The 20,367-nt window shown below is 41.6% G+C and overlaps 1 long non-coding RNA gene across 1 annotated transcript; it reads right to left on the bottom strand.

Moving 5' to 3' along the window:
* Positions 1 to 9,583: 9,583 nt before the first annotated feature.
* On the bottom strand, positions 9,584 to 19,209 carry LOC141995556 (uncharacterized). Its single transcript, XR_012641353.1, has 3 exons — positions 19,090 to 19,209; positions 10,920 to 11,080; positions 9,584 to 9,977 (listed from the first exon to the last, which is right to left on the bottom strand). It is a non-coding gene; the product is annotated as an uncharacterized LOC141995556 (long non-coding RNA).
* Positions 19,210 to 20,367: the final 1,158 nt, after the last annotated feature.

Here is a 20,367-nt window from a genome sequence, read left to right as displayed (position 1 = left end):
GATTTTTTGTGGGAGCCCCTTCTAATATTAGTAGCAAATTACTGACGTTCTAAATGCAGTGTTTGTTGTAGCTGTGTTGGTCTCAGAATATTCAAGAGTGAAGGTGGGTGAGGTAATATGTTTTATTGGACCAATTTCTGTTGGTGAGAGAGATGAGCTTTTGAGCTTATGCACAGCTCTTCTTCAAGTGCTAAGTAAAAATTAATGTTAAATAGAAAGTTTTGAGTCTGCTTTTCCACAGTTATAATTACTTTTCTCTGCTGAAAAGTTGTAGTGGCAATTGTGGTAGAAAGTGTGTTATTTGGGAAGAAAATAATATTATACTACTATTAAGAAACCTCCTTGGGTAAACTGAGAGGCTAAGTGCTGACAGAACTGTTAAATACATTGGATAAAAATTTTTTTTCTCCAACTTCCTTTGCTGAATCAGAATCCAATTTGTGTGTATATTTGTGTGTGTGTGTGTAAGTGAAGAGAATAAATCCTGTATACATATGGATATGTGTGTGTTTGCTTTTTGTTTTTAAGTGCCAAGGAAGCTTCCAAGCTAACTGGAGCTTGTTTTACCTCTTAAAACCAGTTTGCTATGCTTGAAATTACTGTAGCTCAGTGGTAGGCAACCTGCAGGTCGCACATGCCCATCAGGGTAATTCGCTGGTGGTGCGCGAGACAGCCAGCGCTGCTTCTCGCAGCTCCCATTGGCCAGGAATGGCGAACCATGGCCACTGGGAGCTGCGGGCAGCCGTGCTTGCGGACAGTCAGTGTAAACAAACTGTCTCGTGGCCTGCCAGCGGATTACCCTGACGGGCTGCAGGCTGTCCACCACTGCTGTAGCTGCATAGTCTTGGTAGATTTCTGTAGTGCATATGTATAATTTCATTTATACAACAAAGAGGAACAAACCAGAGAACAGTGCTTCATTATGTACTACTGATTGCTATTGCAGTACTTGTATTATGCATTAAGGAGAAAAATTTCAGAAGTGAGTAGTGTTTTTTTTTTTAATGCCTTTGATATTGAATACCCAACTTGAAAGGGCCTCATCAGAGAACAAGCTACCTAGCACTTTCTGAAAATCCAGCCCTTTAAGGTATCTCAAGTTGGTCACCTGAAGTCACTAGTCACTTCTGAAAATATTGGCTTGTTTATATTACAGTTGTGCTCAAAGGCCCCTTTGCGAATAAGGACCATAATGTGGTAGGTTCTGTACAAATAGTAAGGTCTGGTCTACACTTAAAATTTAGGGCAACCTAGGTGTGGCAGTCAGAGGTGTGAAAAATCCACACACTTGACTGACATAGCTATGCGGACCTAATACCAAGTGTAGACACAACTATGTTGATAGATGAGTGCTTCTGTTGACCCAGCTACCATCACTCACAAATGTGGTACTCCTACAGTAATCGAAAAACCCCTTCTGTAAGTGTAGCCTATGTCTACGCTACAGGGTTATGCCGGCATAGATACAGTGACAACTATGCTGGTGTACTCCTTGTAACATTGACATGTCCTTGGTTAGAGACCATTCCTCCCCTGAATTTCTTAACAGTCTACTTTAAGACAAGATACAACAAGTACGGAATTCAGTGGAGGGTTCCAGTCCATTTGGTGCTCCTGAGAAGTGAGGGAAGGGTTACTGGGGTCATAAATCCCTATAATTTTAGCTCCATGGAGATGAGGGCAGGAGATGTGGAATTGATGGAAGGGAGCTACCCTGGTGCAGTTATCATTTCTCCATTCTCAAGGATATTGGGGACTTTTTAAAGGGTCACTGCCCCAGGAAAATCCTGTACAGTATAAAATATAACTTGTTACTCTGCAGTATGAATTCTTGTCTGGCTTTTGTAATAGTAGATAGAACCAATATAATCCGTCCTCTGTAAGGGCAACAAACAGATGCTTTTAATAGCTGATAATAGTCCACCTTAATTGATTAGTCTCGTTATAGTTGGTATGGCAACACCCATTTTTTCATGTTCTCTGTGTGTATATATATCTTCCTACTGTATTTTCCACTGCATGCATCCAATGAGGTGGGTTTTAGCCCACGAAAGCTTATGCTCAAATAAATTTTAGTCTCTAAGGTGCCACAAATACTCTTTGTTCAGAATGCTTTTAAAATCTGCAATTTATGGAAATAAGATATACTGATATAAACACCTACTGGTATAACTGCATCCACACTAAGGCACTGCAATGATTTTAAATGGATCTGTTTCTGAAGTGATATAGTTATATAGCCAGTCCCTGCATTAATGTAAAAAAGACTTCTGACTGAGCAGCAAAAGTCGGGGGAGAGGAAAGAAAAAATATTTTAGGAGAAATTGGAGTTTAAAATAAGTTTAAAAGAAACTGATGATAAATTTCCATTCTCTTCATGGAGTCCAGGAGAGTGCATTAAACACTGCCCAGTTCTGTTTGTATTTCAAAATCACATTGAATTTCCCAGAGCAAACAAATCCAAGATGGTAGGGCTTGGATTAACATGTCTTCAAGTTTGACTTGATTCACCACTTCCAAACTGCAGTAGCTCACCAGTAGCACCGTCTCTTCATACATTCCTCTCATCTGAGATAAGTAGACTGTCTGTCTGTTGAACTTACATGGTCCCCACTATGTTAGTATCAGAGCCGCTCACAATATTTAATCTATTTATCCTTACAACTCTCCCACTGAGATAAGGAAGTGAAATTATCCACATTTTACCAACAGGGAAGTGAGGTGCAGAGAGACTAAGGTCTTCAGGCACCCAACTGATTATAATTGGAGTTGGATACCTAAATAGGTTTGTGAATCCCACCTGAAGTGACTTGTGCAAGGTCAGACAGGAAGCTGGAGCAGAGCAGGGAACTGAACCCAAGTCTTTCAAGTCCCAGACTGGTACACTACATTGGGCCATGCTTCTAATCTGAAAGGAGGCAAAATATCTTGCTTAGGCAGGTGATGGGGGGTTAAAATTCAAATTTTCTTAAGGGAAAATATAAATTAATTATTCCCAGAAATCAAGATAAATAGTAGTGACACACATTCATGGATATGATGGATAACATTGAAGGAAATCCACCCCTTCAGCAAATATTGTCATGAAATGCCCAACTAGAGTTGGGTGAATAATGCCAAACCAATTATGTAAACACTGATTTGCATTTTAAATTAATTAATTTTGTCCATGTTTGCGTGACTTTTGAATTCATTTTCCATGACAATTGAGAACAGTGAGTTTTAATGCCAAAATGATCTTGGGAAGCAAATTTCAAAGTTGCAGGTGTGAATCTTTGTCATGATTGGGGTGTGGGCAGTCTGACCTCGTGGTCAGAGCAGGAGACAGGCCAGGTCAGATACCAGGAGATTAAAGTTCAGGAGAAGCCAGAGGCAGAGTCATTTTACCAGTAACTCAGGAGCAGGCATTGCAGAGGAAGCAGTCCTAAGCAGGGAAATCCCAGTTACATAGATAACTTCTTGTTCTTGTGCTGGGTTTATACAGAAGCTGTGAACCAAGCACAACCTGCAGTGTTCTCCCAGTCAGACTCCAGGACTGGAGTGCTCTGTCACTGTTCAGCTTCTATTTTGGGAATTGACAGTAGGTCACTGGGCAGCAGGTTGGAACCTACTATTTCCTCAGAGCCCTGTGGATGAGGGTTCAAGATCCACACCCCTGACAATATTGACAGAAACTGATTTCAAATTGATACATACCAGAGTACATTCTAAAGTTCTGGTGTAGTCATCCAAAAAGTCATCCAATAACATGTAACTTATCTGACAGGTGGCCTGCTAAGCAACCCAGTCCAAATTATGAATATTTGTCACTACTTCATAGAGTACAAAACTTATGTTGTGAGACTATATTTGAATAACAAATACATTAAAAAGGAACAGTGAGATTTAATTTAGTTTTTTGGTATATATCATTTGTCACTCTCTAATGGTTTACACTGCTGTTCTTTCTCCATAATAGCAGATACTAAAATGGCACTGTAAAAGCCTTGTTGCTGTCAACTTAATTCATTAAGCTGTATTTTTGCAAATAAGCACCATACTATTACGCGATTCCACTTGGTGGCTGCTCACAAACATGCTTGGGAAGCTTGACACTTAACAGTATATGACTGTCATCTTTTTTAGGCTCTATACACATCAGTGGCACTGAGTATCTGATGTCACATTACATCACTTAGCTCAATAATACAAGAATATCAAACTGTATAAAAAGCCACTTTGTGTGAGTGACAATTTGTTGGCCCCATAACAAAGCTGTTAGCTTAGCTTATCTGTTCAAACACAGGGTTTTTTTAGGGTTCTGTGCTGCAGAATGTCTCTAGTTTATGAAATTCTGTCTTGCTTTCTTCTCTCTTTGAACCTGGTGAGTGTTGACAGAGCAATGAAGAATAAAATCTATGTTCTTGGATGAGGTTTTTTAAGGTGTTTAGGTCTATAAAGATGGAGATAGGTGCTTAACCAGATTTTGAAAAGCACCTAACTCTCAGAAATCAATGAGTTACACACTTAGGCACCCGAGAGATTTTCAAAAGCGCCTTACGAAACACCTTTTAATTTCTGAGTTTAGTGGTAACTGCTTCCTGGAGGAACATCCATATGGCTGAATTCCCTAATTTGTGGAGAAGGTGGGATTTTTGTTGCCTCTTGTAAGGAGACTTAAATCGCTTGACAGCCAAAAGAATGCAGGATAATAATGATGTACCCTTTACTCCTGCTGTGAAACCTGCCGGTTATAGATTTAGGATCGTCTTGTCTCTTTACATAGTTCATACTCTGAAGTGTTTACAGTCACTTAATATGTATTTGTACAGGGCCTCGCCCAGTGGAGGCCTGGTCTTGTTGAGGCCTCTAGGTGCTGCCGTAATTTTGAATGAAGATTTTAATAAGTGGGGCTTTAAAAAAAAAAAATTTTTTTTTTCTTCAAATTTCTGTAATACAACTACAGATGCTCATGCAGTGATCTATGTCTACCCTATAAATTAAAAGTGGCAACATAAAAAAGGGCTGTTCATAAATATATCCATTTCACCCCCATCCCCAGCTCACTAGATGTGAAATACTCAACGCTCGTGATTTCCCATTTAGTCACTGGTAAAAAGTTCCAGATATTAGGACAGTTCGTTCTGCTGCAAAACTTTCCTAAAGTGGACGTCAGTGGAGTCACAGCAGGGATGAATTTTGCTACTTGTACCGTACTCAGTAGGATAAGGAAATGGAATGGGACTGCTACAGAAGTCAATTTGAAGTTATGTTTGAAGTTGTTTTTTCAAATGTGCTTTAATTTGAATCTGTGAAATTTGCTTTAAAATCCTGGACTATCATGGTAAAACTGGGATACTCTGTCATCACAGTTCTCTGCAATACCTCGTGTGATTATACTTCATAATCTTTTGCACATTTTTAGAATTATTTGCAATCCTGCTAATGGTGCTGTACATATTTTCCACATTTATTGGATTGGTATTTGGTATTGGAAGATATCTTCAAAAGAATAATTTCAAAGCTAGTTATTTTCTTTTTCTCCTTCCCTTACTAATCAGTACATGAGGTTCTGCTCAGATAAGGAAGGAAAAAAACTGCAGAAGTTCAAAAGGAATAATTTTGATGCATTAAAGGAAGTAGGCTTCATGTTTACAAATGGCATTGATGTTGTTTGTTGGTGGAATGACTGTATATTGGTCTTAGAATCCCTGTCCTATGTAATGCAGGCAAACCCTCCTTAAGTGGAGGTAAACGTAACCTCTAACAAGTAGCACTATGGAATGCCTTTTTGAATTTTGCAAACATTAACCAATAATAGCTTGTTTATTGTAATTCTAGGGTCTTTTTTCAAGTTTAAATTCTGCATAGCAAGGTGTAATGTACTGGCTGATGTGTTGTCTACGTATCACTTCCCTCTGCTATCTAGAAGGCATATTTTGATTAAGTGGTTGTCACCATTTTAACCTCTGTTGGATAGCCTGAAAGCTATATACAGACAAGCTCAACACAAGCACCAGTAGCTGATGGAGATTCTCATTTAGCTCACACAACAAATGTGTGCACTGAAGGGCTTGGGTTCCCCATGTGTGTGGCTGAACATGGAACCCTGGGAAGCTGAAATAGATGGAAAAGGTGATAATTATGGGAGTAGAGGAGCTCTGTTTATACCCCTTTGTTAGATCATTTCCCACAAAGTTACCTAGGCTGGGCTTTTCAGAAGGGCCTGAGGGAGGCAGACAGCCAACTCCCATTGAGTTTTATATTTACCTTCACCTGATGAGTGTACTCTACATTAGGTAGAAACACACATATTCTAAGACCAACGTGAAGACAGGTACTCTAACTGAAATTCACTAGGAGTTGGGTACTTTTGAATATCTAATTTTATTCTAGATTAGTGCCATTCATTTATTATAAAAAAGTAGACATTTTCTTACTAAACAATGTGGTGGTTGTTTTTAATCTTGCTTGTGGTAACAGTTTAACAATCATAACTATAGTTCAAAAAACCAGGATTGAAGCCAACCAACGGGGTCCCAGGTGTTTCAGAAACCTTATATTTTATCTTTGTAATGTTAAGTGAAGGTAGTAAGACATTACATATGCATGGTTTTTTGTCTTTAAGATATGTTCAATAACATTAATATTTCTCATTTCATATTTATCTAATCACCTGCACTGCATTATAAATCACTGTGTTCTTTCCTGTAAGGTTCCATAGCAGGCAAGAATGAACACTGACTACTAACAGTGCTGAGAGATGCAGAAAATTATGGAGTAGTTCTTCAGATTTTGCATGGATTCAAATGAAATATGCCATGCTCCTTCAGGTCATTAGTTTAAAAGGTCCTTAAGCTAGGATAAGGATATGTGTTAGTCAAGAGAAGGCTGTATTAAGAAACTTGAAAATTGAATTTATTATTAATTTTATGAAGACTGCTTCAAGAATGTGGAATTCATAGTAACATTTCCTTTATGTCAAACTGTCTGTTTCAGCTTTCATGGGGAAATCATAGGACTTGAAGATGACATGAATGCTAGCTTGTCCATTTCCCTGCTTTACCTTCACCTCCATTACTGACAAGGAATACAAAATCCCTGTTTTGTTGTAAACCAGTGTTATGGAAAGAGTCACTGAAATAGTACAATGGGTTAGCGTTATCCTACACTTTACTAATGGAAAAAGTTAAAATGCTAAGCTAATTGAAAGACTAATTCACAGTGTTTCCAAAAAATCAAGCTTGTTATCATTTTCATAATTAAAAAAAAAGTAATAGGGAAGATTTTAGAGTTAGAATCAGCCCTGCTTTATGTAGGCTTCTGCAGGGGATAAGCTGGGCATGGGGCACTGATGTTGAAATGCCCACCACAACCATCACACTACTCTGCAGATGGGGGTGGGGGAGGAGCCCAGCATAGTCTGAAAAGGTGCTGTGTTGGCAGCTGCATGTGGGCAGGGCACTGAGGGAATGTTGCTGATCCAGTGCGTTCCTCAGCGACCTCTACCTGTAAAGCTTCTGTGGATCCCCCTTTAATGAAAACCGCTCTGCTGTAGCAGAAATGCGGTGTGGTGTTTTGTTTTGTTTGTCCAGTGTTGGGAGGAACTTGGCTTGGATGAATTTCCTCTCCAGTGCAAAGGGTCTTGGTGATTCCAGGGAAGGGTTTATGTGTGTGAGCAAGAGCAGGGTGACCAGATGTCCCGATTTTATAGGGACAGTCCCGATATTCAGGGATTTTTCTTATATATGTAAGCAGTGTCAGGGTGAGCTCCACCCTGACATCTGGTGGTGAGGTGTGGCAAGTTGTGGAAAAAAAACTTTAGGGGCTGATCTCATTTGCATAGGCACACCCACCCCGCCTAGACTGAGGCCATAGCTGCCCAAATGGTCACTTCGGCTGCTGTGGGATCCTCAGTGTCTCTGTTATTGGGGCAGGAAGAATAAATTGTTATTACCCTGATTATGGGAACTGTGCTTGGAACTGTACTTGGCCTTTTGCTATGATGGAGGGACTCACCATCAACTAAGTAGCATTCGCTAGGCAAGGGTCATGGGTTCCAAAACTGTGTGAATTGAGAGAGGTATTAGTACCTGGTGGTGTGGGCCCCTTTGTGAGGGCCTGAAGCACCAATTGCACCTCTGTCTCTCTCCACTGTGGAATGTCAGAGCTAATTTTGGGTCTATTAAGAGTCTTGCTACAGGTACTGTGCTGCATTCACTTTGGCCTTAAGGTGCACCAGCACTAAGGCCCCCACTACTATGAGCTGAAATCACTGAGAGCTGAAATCATTAAGAGCTGAAATCACTGAGCACTGTGTCAAGTAGTGGGGAGCCAGAAGATCTAGAGTGCAGCGGTGTGTTCGTGAGACGGCGAGCTGTGCGGAGTGGAGCCGGTCGTGGTGGAGTAGAGCCGTTCGTGAGACAGTGGTGTGTTCGTGAGACGGCGAGCTGAGCAGAGCTGTTCGTGGGACGGCGAGCTGAGCAGAGCTGTTCGTGGGACGGCGAGCGGTGCAGAGCAGAGCCGGTCGTGGTGGAGTGGAGCCGTTCGTGAGACAGTGGTGTGTTCGTGAGACGGCGAGCTGAGCAGAGCTGTTCGTGAGACGGCGAGCGGTGCAGAGTGGAGCCGGTCGTGGTGGAGCAGAGCCGTTCGTGAGACAGCGTAGCAGAGCAGAGCCCTGTGGGGCAGTCAGCTTCAGGACACGTAAGGTGCCCCTTACCCCTTTTCCCCACACACACGCACATTTTAGCCAGACTGGGGAGTAACACTATGCAGATGAACTTTTGAACTCTGGGGCTGGACTTTTTGGACTTTGGGTGATTTGTGGATTGCTGGACTCAAGAGACGTTTGGGTGCTGGGACTCAAGAACCCGAGGGAAAGGGGCATGCCCCAATTTGCTTGGGGTGGTTTTTTTGCTCATGGGTTGTGTTATGAATCCTGTTGGTGGTGTTTCCCCAACATAATGCCACATTGTTTCTCCCTGTTATTAAAAGGCTTTTGCTACACTCAGACTATGTGCTTGCGAGAGGGGAAGTATTGCCTCTTGGAGGCGCCCAGCGGGGGTGGTATATATTTGTCCCAGGTCACTGGGTGGGGGCTCGAGCCGGTTTGCATTGTGTTATTGGAATGGATCCCCTAGATATTGAACCCGGCCCTTGTTGCTGCCAACTCTGATGGGCAGAAGGGTTACATATAGGCACCATTTGCCTCCCTCCCCCGCACTGTCCCGATTTTTCACACTTTCTATCTGGTCACCCTAAACATAAGACACACCAGTATCTGCCTCTAAAACTGCAATATAATAACAAGAGAGACAAAACATGTAGAAGTCAAGACACAATATTGGTAAATCCTCATAACAGAAACATTTCATGCATTATTAGTGTTACAGTATAGCTCAGGGGTGGCCAACCTGTGGGTCCCGAGCCACACACGGCTCTTCAGAGGTTAATATGCGGCTCCTTGCATAGGTGCTGACTCCGGGGCTGGAGCTACAGACACCAACTTCCCAATGTGCTGTGGGGTGCTCACTGCTCAACCCCCTGCTCTGCCCCAAGCCCTGCCCCCACTCCACCCCTTCTCCCAAAGCTCCCGCCCCTTCCCCCGAAAGTGCTGTGCCCTCCCTCCTCCCCCCTATTCCCCAGAGCCTCCTGCGCATGCAAAACAGCTGGTCATGGCAGGCGGGAGGCATGGGGGGGGGGAGAGGGAGCTGCTGACGTATTACTGTGGCTCTTCAGCAATATACATTGGTAAATTCTGGCTCCTTCTCAGGCTCAGGTTGTCCACCCCTGGTATAGCTCCTTAAAAGCAATACATTAGAGAAATCTTCATGTTCTTATAGTCCAAAACCACATTGGGTTTGTTTGTTGATTCCTTTCAACGCTTTTCCTCTGTGTGACTCTCCTTTTCATTCCTTATGGAGTTAGCAGAGCTTGTCTACACAAACAGCGCTGCAGTGGTGCAGGAAGACGCTCTATGTCGATGGGAGAGAGCTCTCCTGTTGGCATAATAAAACCACCTCCATGAGCGGTGGTAGCTATGTCGGCGGGAGAAAGTTGAGGAGATAGGATAGAATGTATTCTATTTTAATAATGCTAATATGAGAATTAGTTGTACAGTATTTGCAAGACTAATACAGTGCAGCATTTAACAGTGACATTCCTATCACCCATGCAATATGAAACATTATTGTCCTAAGCCTTTGGTATTAAGAGCTTTGAATAAAGAGCTGTGGAAGTATTCATGTAATTTGGAAAGTGGTGAACATGGGATGTTTTTCTTGGCCTCAGAACAAAGCAAAACCATCTTCTTTTCATGGAGTGCTGCACCAGATTCTTCACATCAGACACAGGATGTCTGATTCACCATGAGAATGCTTAATACAAATCAAATACAATATGAGGCAGAAGCTGTTTTTAATATATCTAGATGAAATGTTCTGAAACACTTCTGTCTTATATACAGCTTCAGATCGTGTGGAGAGCTTGAAGTCTCTCCTAAGAGTTTGCTTAGTTCAGAGAGGTGGTACCAATGGGGGAAGGGAGGGGCCGGGGAAAGAGGAGAAATACAAATGAAGGTGGCTTTAAAAAATGAGAAACTAAGCACAGTTCAAAATATAGCCACTGTGGTATTTGTTTCACAGACTTTATAGCTGATGCCTGTAATTTTGGGATGGGGTTTGGATTATAGCTCTTGTGCTTTTGGCAAAGTGAGAGTTGCCCCAAAATATCCTTCTTTGTTATGGCAGGCACCCTCAAGTTAAGGATGCTTCTTAGTTTATATATTTTATTTTGCAAAACCATCGCATTTTTCAGGGGGTGAACCAGCTCCACTATAGGTACTTATAGGCTCAGGTTAAATCTCCCTTTGCAGAAACACTACTGTTTTGGAGTGGACAGTTAGAGAAAAGGAACTCTTCACAGCTATGTTTGATACTCACCTGTTTTTTTCCCCCTAGTCAATGTGGTCATATGTTCCCATTGCCTACAGATTCAGCCATTTTGTCCTTTGAAATTTGTTGAAGTGGAGTTTGTTGGTCTGCTATTAAATTACTTCAGACTGTTTCACTGTTTGCCTTTCCTCTGCAGGGCTAGCCTGCACCTGTAACAGAGGGGGAAAAGGTGCTGTAAAATGCTGGGAAATTTGCATTAGAAGTTAAAATTAAGGCAATGGCAGGTTCTAATAGCATGTGTAATTTGAACTTTAAAGGCTGATCTAGTAGAACATTCAAGTGAAGGACCAACTAACCAACCCTCAGGTAAGCTCCACACTGAACGGTTAAAACAGCTGCCAGAGGTGAGGTGAAAAACATAATAATTCTTTTGTATCGTCCATCCAAGCTTGATGGGCTGCGAATGACCTTTCACTTGAGCCCACACCAACTTCCATTTTCTTATTACCACTTGTGGATGTAACCTTTCATTTCAAAAACTTCCCCAGCTAGCTCCCCAGGCTGTGAGATGATTTTTCCTGAGGGCAGCAGGATCAAGAATGTCATGACTCCAGATGGAACATAATCATCTAACAAATAGAGGTGCAACAACTGGGTTTCTGTTTAATGATGTTTCTATATTAAATTCCTGCAGATTTGGTGAAAATACATGATTTTGTAAGTGTATCAAGAATATATATGTGCACATACACATTAGCAGGTGGCAATTCTCCCTTTCAGTGGACATGGCTGTCAACAATTTTCTTGGCTAAAATATAACAAATAGAACTGGTGACCTCAGGTGAACATAATTTCTCCAAATGAGAGGCCTCGTATCCAGCATGACCAACTAATGGAAGAAATTAATGACTTTTTGTAAATTGTTAGACTGACCTTTATGATAGAAATGTCTAATGCCCATTTTTCTGTAATCGTCAATGTATAATGAATAAATGCACCTCATTTCAAGATTGTTGCTGGAAAGGATATTTGACGTGTTGAAAATCTGATCTCTAATGGAAAAGTAAAAGGTCAGTGTTTGATTATGGGGGATCTACTTTCTTGTGTTCATTGGCTCATTGAATAAATATTCCAAATTTCAAGATTGTAGAAGAACAATAGAACACATTGCCATTTATTTTCTGTTAAGTGGGGATGGGATGAACTACACATTTGTCCATCACAAGAACTGAACTGGAATCTTTTATCAAGGTGTGGAAATGTTGAAATAAGCATCTTATTTCTTTTTATCACTCCCAACCCCAGTTTCGCCAAGCTTTTGCATTCCTGAGTTACACAGTGGCCAGCAGCATCAAAATGCCATGAGACTGGCCGCCTTCATGATACTTTCAGCTGCCAAAAGGAAATGGAAGTGCTGGAAATCTTCTGAAAAGCCTGATAATGGAAGGCTTTCCTATAACTTCTGAGTCTCAAGAAACTTAGATCGTTTGGATAAAAATGAGAGAAACGTGAGACGTTCTTGATGATCACCAAATTGATTCAGAGCTCTGAACCTTTTAGAGACATGCCTATTCCTGGTGTTAAGTGGAGAGTCCAGATGGCAATTGGGTATTTACTGCTGGAAGTAGGTGGTTTAGGGTTTAAAGGCAGGTCTACACTTAAAATGCTGCAGTGGCGCAGCTGTGCCACTGTAGCACTACAGTGAGGATGCTACTATGCTAACGGGAGAGCTTCTCCCATCAGCATAGTTAATCCAGCTGTGGAAGAGGCGGCAGGTATGTTGATGGGAGAAGCCCTCCTGTCTGACGTAGCACTGTCTACACCAGGGGTTAGGTTGGTATAACTGTGTCGCTCGTGGGTGAGGATTTTTCCACACCCCTGAACGATGTAGTTTTACTGATGTGAGTTTATAGTATAGACCAGGCCTGAGTTTTAGATGTGATTTTGGGTTAATACAAGAGAACTGCCACAAAACATGGAAAGGTACTATAGGGCCTCTTTGTCCTTTGTTACTTATTCTTGGATCTGTCCTGATACTTTTATAGTTTAATATTGCAGATACAGGGAATGACGGTCCCTTGCTATTCCATACTAGTTTACGCTTGAAGTCATTTGGCATCAATTAAAAGATTTCTGGAAGTATATGAAAATAAGCAAAAAGGCTTTTCTTCTCACTTTGTTGCTTACTGCGCTTTTGTAGTTTTTAGATTGATATATTTTTAGTAATGTTGCTAGATTAGTCTTTATTTCTTCATGGGCTGCTCAGTCTGTTCATAAAATAGAACACATCAAGAATTGAAACAGCCTTGAAATGTTTTCTCATCCATCAAGAAACACATGTCCTTTTAAAGCTTAATTGAGCTGCACAAAGATAATTAGCTGTCCGAAGACATGCCATTTAATTCACAATGCAGCATTAATTTGTTTGACAGAATGGGCTTATCTCCTGTATAAATGTCTTTGCCCTATGGCTTTCTAAGCAGCTGCGATATACAAGAAAGACCGATAACTCTGTCATTTAAATGTTGCTTGTTTCCTTCACTTGTGCATAAAATACACAAATTGCATGTCAATTTAAACTGGAAACTAACGCTTTAGTTGTCAAAAAACAAAAAACAAAAAACCAACCTGTGTTGATAATTCTGTTGTATTTTTATTCTTCTGTATCTAGGAATAATGCTATCACTTTGGTGTACAAAAAACCCATCATTAGAAGTTTTGGGCTTGGTTATCATTTGCAGCCTCCTAATCTATTGTGTTATTTTGATGATATGTTCAGCAAATTGTTTCAAAGCTTTTCATGGGTAGGAACTAATTGTCTTATGCTTTTTTATTGTACAAATTCCAAGTATATTTGTAAAGCCATTATAACACAGGAGACTCTACAGCTAATGTGAAAGAAGCTTTATATTGATAATCTTTGAAGCATACAATATCATTTTCAGAAACCACTTAATGAATTATCTTCCTCCCCTGTCTTTAGGAAGAAAGTAATGATTTTCTTAGGATATGTAATGAGAGAGTTCATGAAGTATGAAGTTTCATGCCTAAATACTAAAACCTATGATACTAGATTGTCTCTGCTGCTGAACTCATTGTTCTAGCTAATCTTTGCGATTCATTTTTCCATCTTAAAATATGAATAGTTTTTGTATATTATACTATTGACATAAGTCTAACAGGTTCATTTGAAAGGAAGCTTCAAGTCATCCTGTTTTTTACTTACCCTAAATTACATGCATTTAGAGTTTTTTTTATCGTAAATTGTCACCCAAACAAAAAAATCTTAAAAACAAACTGAGCAACTATATTTTCCTTGAGTGTGTCAGCATGAACCTGAGGCTGGCACTTCTGAACAGCTTGGCTAATGCTTTTTTTAACCGATTTAATTTTTTTTATTAAAGCTAATGTTAAAATTATATAATACACAGGATTAAAGAAATAGTGTCTGTTACACCTGAAACACTCCCCGCCTTCAGAGTCCTGGTTCTTTCTACAACAGACTGTCAATTCTTGTGCCAAATTGTAGGTGATGCCTTTGCTGTGGGAACACATTTTTGACTCGGTTGGTTGGTTGCTTGTTTATCGAAGCAGGCGCGTTGTATTTTTGTTTCCCTTGAACTTTTATCCAGAAAAGATGGGGTTATTGTCAGTATAAGCCAGGCAGGGCCTTGAAAAAGCTGCATTTAAGCAGATATGCAAGCATGAGAACTGGAACTTTCCACTTTTGATAAGTATAGACAGTTTTTCAGGTGCACTGTGTTAATGGCATTCACAATGTTGAGCAAAGAAGTCAGGCAGCCAGCTGGAATGTGTGGGGAATGGTTTGTTTCAGAGTATGGGATTTAAGGTCTAAGGTGGCTTGAAGAAGCACACACACACCTGCTACTTTACTGTCCCTATCATTGAGGTACAGGAAATTGGGGGAATAGGCAGGGAAAATGGTAAGGAGGGCAGACAACTGGGAGAAGAGACCTGGCAGCAAGTAGGAGGGAAATTTTGTGGGAGAGTAGGGTGGAGAGGGGAATAAGGACGTAATCAGTGGCTACTGACTGAGGAATGACTACGATCCATGTCTGGTGACTGGGGAGAGGAAATAAAGATTAATCTCTTACCACCACTTCTGTGTGTCGCATCTTTATCACAGATGGCTCCTCCAGTCTAGGAAGCAGGAAGGGGGAATGAAATCCCCCTCTTTTTAGCCGGGGGGAAACCTGTGTTTTTTGTATTTGCATTTGAGGTTGAATTTTAAGCCTAACATGATCACAGTTCCCAAAATCAGAAGGCAGCCCAAATGGACTTCCTTTAAATCTAATGAATATTAAGGTTCTCTCACTTTTTTTGGCTCCAACTCGTGACTTATATGCTCTTTTGGGTGGAAATACTGCCAACTAGTTCACTGCACTCACTGCTTTTCCAACCCTGCCCTCCACATCTTATCTACTCCCTACTTGCACCAACACACACACTAAATACTCCTGGGTCACACACTGTTCTCTATGTAGGGTCAGGTTGGGGGAAGGGGAAAGGTTGCAATATCATTCCAAGTTCTCCCCATGCCAAGCCACCAAAATGAAACTCTGCTCACTGTAGATTGTACTTGTACCACTTGGCTCTTTGAGCTTGTCTCTGCTGCTTTACGGGTTTCTGCTATACTCCTTGACTGGGGTGGGGAACTAAGCGTGGGCTAGAGCTGGTCAAGAATTTTCCAATTAAATATTTTTTTTGCTGGAAGATGTCAATTTGTTGAAACTAAAACTGTTTGTAGGAAAGGGGGGTCTTGATAAATCTCCTGGTTGAAAACATTTTTGAAAAAACAAAGTTTCTGAATGGTCAGTGTCCTGTTTTAACATTTTCAAAATGAAAAGTTTAATTTTTCCTGGCCAAAACAACTTTTTGGAATTTTGGAAATTTTAGTTAATTTATAGTTTTTTTTTTTTAAAAAATGTCAAAATTCAAACAAAATGTTTTAGAATTATCAAAATGGAATGTTTCAATTCAATTTTTGTTCAGATTAGCAGTTTGCAAAAACTTTTGAGATTTCAACCCTTCCTCCCAATTCAAGAGGGCAACATTCTTTGAAAACCACTTCTCACCCAGTGGTAGTATCTCCCAACCACCACCCACTTGTGCTACAAAAGGAGACGTCACTCTCAGTAAATTCTGTAGAACTGTGATTCTCTCTCTTTCTTACAGGAGGAATGAAATAGGTAATGAAATAGTTAACGAGCTGAATGGGGCAGTTCATACCTCTGAGCTATTGTTCCAGGTTCTCTGCAGTCTCCCATCTACCTCTCTTACACACAGCTCATGTTTTTGAGGTTTTCTTTGTAACAATAATAGCTAAATATTTTTTTAAATGAAAGCTGAGATTCTGGAGAACAAGGTAATAGATCCAGAGAGGTACCAGCACAACATATGGGTATGTACCAGCTGTTCCTGAGCCCTACCCTTTGCATCTTCCACACTGTCTAACAGACTTTCATGCTGTATGGAAGTGGTTTTAATTCCCTTTAGGTGGGAAGGGTTCCTTCGGCTCATCGAAGGAGGAGGCATTGAGCTAGTCTCTAGACTGAGTGCAGTGATCAGGTCTCAGCTTGGCCTGGCATCAGACTATGCCACTCTGCTCAGGTCACTCACTCACTTCTTCAGATTTCTGCACTGCCCTCCTTGTGCCTCCTGAATCGAGGTCAGAGTTCTCACTTGCAAGGCCATATTCTGCTCCACTCTGACGTACATCTCATCCTGCTTCCCCTCCCCCGCTCCCTGCACCCCAACCATCCCTCCTTGCCACCCTTTTGTATTGTTCGCCCTGTCACCTTTACGCTGCCCTCCGTTGTGCCCCATTCTGTGTGGAACAATCTCGTCCTCTCACTTACATCAGTGGAAATCAGGCTGTTCTACTTTCAATAGGTTCTGCCCTATTGAACATTCCCTGACGTTCTGGTATTGAGTAGATGTGGTGTTCAAGTTATTGCTTTACAGACAGACAAAGAGAAAAATGTCTTTCTGTTGAGTGTAGGCCCTTGCTGTGCTCTGCCAAACAAGTAGATGGATAATTCTTACTGTTCTTGTGCATTTTTAGTTTTCTCCTCCCAAATTCATTAAGCCAAAATTGCTCTTTATTTCTCCTCTCCCACGCCTAATACAATATATTTCTGCAAAAGGGAACAACACTCTGTCTCATTAAATCCCTGTAAGGTCTTAACTCCAGCCGAAGGGCCAAACAGGTTCTCATTCTGGGTACTCATCAAGGAGTAAGTGGCACCTGTATCTAACAACAAATTCTGTCCGAATGCCCCTCCTTCAAACTCCACATAAACCATGAACCACCCCAACCCACTGGTGTCCAAATGTGTCACTGCTGGGGGAGCTGGGGATGCCGGCCTACCTACAGGGAGACAACTGGCTGTCGTAGCAGTTCACTCAGGATTTTTCCTGCTTGCTCAGCCAGCCTCAACAAAAATTTCAAGATGGACAAGCCTTAAGAGCTGTCTCCAAATTTCCACCTTCCAGTTGAAGGGCCTGTCTTCATTCACTTTCCCTTTTTCCTTTTTGCCCTTCTTTAAAATCTTATTTAGGAGGGGCCATGGCTTTAAACAAAATTGCTTCATGCGGACACAAACTTTTCAATCTTTGGGCCTGATCCTTCCTTTGCTAATTTACTGCCTTTCTCAGAACTGCTTCCTAGGCCCTAATCAGTATTGCCTGGCAACCATATCTTCAACAGTAAAAACTTTCAATGGAGAAAGGGGGACAGAGTTGGGGTAGGGGGAAGCATTGAAAGAGAAAAAGCGGAGGGGGGGGAGAAGTGGAGGGAGAAGAGGTGGAGACAAAAAAAGCAGAGAAAGGGGGAGAAGTGGAGATGGGGAGTGAAAAAAGAACGACTTAAGGAGAAAGGAAAACCTAAGCCGAGGAAAGTACAGACAGCAACAACAAATCTAGAAGTAGGGCTCCGCAGACCAAAGCATCTGGGAACGTGGACTCCTAGCCCCTATCCTAGCTCCGAGAGCAGAGTGCAAGTTGGTGCCACATTGGCTGGAGTGAGACCGGGGGTGCCAGCTGTCTTTGCCAGACATTCCAAGGCTGTGCTCTGGGTTAATGGGCCAACAAGTTTTCCCGCAGCTCTAGCCTGGTTACGGGTGAAGAGCCTGACTTCTACCCATTATTCCCCTCCTGGGTTACCCCCTTGGTGACCAATCTCGCTTACGATGGGGGCTATGGGTGCCTGCAGCTCTTCCAGCGTTTGAAGCAAGGGACCTTACGGACAGTGCCCAGAAAAGTCCAAGGGAAATGGAAGCTCATGGGGATCACCCCTCTCATCATCATCATCATCATCATCATGAGAAGGGTACAAGTTGACCTCCTCCTCTGACTCGCCACCCCAAAGCCTACCACTCTCATGAATCATAACCACTATTTCCTTCTGCTCTCCCCACATGGGTCTGAGCGCACAACTTTGACTGTTACATTGCCAGAGATTGGCCTGGCTCTTGGGATTCCTTTAGTAAAGCTGTAACAACAGATTTACTCTGTTTTCTGTTGTTTCACTCCAGACACTTCCTGCTCCAGCCTATTATTCTCTCCTCACTGTCACAGCTGCCCTTAGTCTAGATAATTCTTGCTTTCTCCACTTTTATCAGTTTATGTGCTAGCATCTTACTATATGCTTACAGAGCTACAGGAATGCTCTGGGATCAGTAAAGCTCCAGACTTCCAAAAATCATTATCAGTCTCCTGTATGAAATCTTCCAAGTCCTTATCCAAATCTACTTCTAGCTTTTCTTTCTCTCCACGTGTTCCCTGTCCTTCTGATATATCTTTTTACTCAAGCAGGCTTTTCATCCTGAGCCCGTAAATCAATAACAGAATATGACCAAAAATCAACTCTCAGACTACAGGGTGGAGAATTACAGGTTGCTATCCTGTTCCACCGCCTCCTTCACTTATTGCAACAAACAAACCAACCAATCACTTGCATTAATTGTTCCCGTTCCCTACACGGCTCTTGGTGGGCTTGCCAAAATCTATTACCCAGGGTTTTCAGAACCCCCAACTATTTCACTCCAGGCAGCGTAAGGAATAAATCAACAGAAATCAGCGATTCTGTCTGATCAAGGAGGAATGAAAGTAAGCACGCTCTATCTAAAACTGCAGTTTATTAGATTTAAGCGCACACAAACATAAGTAATAGGTTTAGAACGTCTCAGATATTTACCTAACATCTGGAACGGCATTAAGTAATTAACAGCAGGTTCGCAGTGGCCAGTTGCTCACCAACTGGGGAGAAAGAGTGTCAGGAAAAATGTGTCTCAAGATGGCTTCAGAGGACGGCTCCAAAGTACACTCTATTAGCTAATCTTTTATAACTAACTTCTACAAAATACATAGGTCATAATGACCCTTACTGTATCATCACTTTTCTAACTTTCAACAAACTTTTAATATCAGAGGCATCAAGGTTTTCCAACCACCAAGGTTTTTAGTTTCAATGGTTTACTTATTTGTCCTCTCCTCCCATTCTGATTAGCAGAAACTGTAGCAAGTTTTGACCTTGCTTCTGAAAGCCTGTCTCCAAATTAACCTTTAAATATGGTGTTCTATTTCATTAATTCATGGTGGCTGAATGCATATAATATGGTTGCAATTAGCTTGATCAGATTCTGGGGTAAACACACCCCTCAAGTCCAGGGCAGCGGTAGTACATAGTTGTCTAAAAGGGAGTGAATGGTTGGTACTGATGCAAAACTACATGGTGCTCAACTAAAAAGCAAAATAGTTAGCGTACTAATCTTGCTACTTGAGCCATTGTGTGAAAAAGAAGTCACAGAAAGACACACAGCAATAAAAGAGGCAGGAATAGAACCAAAGAGGCCCGACTCTTTGTCCGTTTTATTATCCGCTTGTAACTGCTTAACTCCTTATTTTTAATATAGCCTCTCTTCCAAATTATAGTTTCAGAAAGGCTGGGAGAAGCATTTTTATGAGAAGCTCATTCATGAGAGGTTAAAAAAATCATAATTTGAAATATCTGTTGCGGTTGAATTAAGCCCATGATTCTTTATTGCTTTAAACAATTACTTAAATCTCTGTTTTGAATGTCCTACAATTTTGAAACTGCTTTAAACTTGCAGTTGTCCAAAGAGGTAAAATTTATATGGAAGAGTTTTATGGGGCAATTCCTTCCATCACTGTGCAATGCACTGAACAATGGAACGTACCTCCTAAGGTGGCAGAGGGCAGGTGGTTCAACATGTAACCCCCTTTTTCCTCCTTGGGTTACTCGTGAGCAGGCAACACTCACCTGTGTGCCTGGGCGCCTGATGATGTTGACATTAAAGGAGATCCTGAGTATCCCAGTGGTGATGTTGGGTAGGTGGGGATCCTCTATCCACCCCTCTGCTGCAGACCCATTACTCCTAAAGAAATTTAAAATTGGCGGCGCCTCCACCTGGCGGGCCCCTGTACACACTAAAGGGCGTGCCTTGAGGAACTC

Source organism: Natator depressus, chromosome 11 (assembly GCF_965152275.1).
Source record: "Natator depressus isolate rNatDep1 chromosome 11, rNatDep2.hap1, whole genome shotgun sequence".
Lineage (NCBI taxonomy): Eukaryota > Metazoa > Chordata > Testudines > Cheloniidae > Natator > Natator depressus.
Note: the sequence above shows the minus strand (reverse complement) of the source record. Positions and strands in the feature narration are given on the sequence as shown.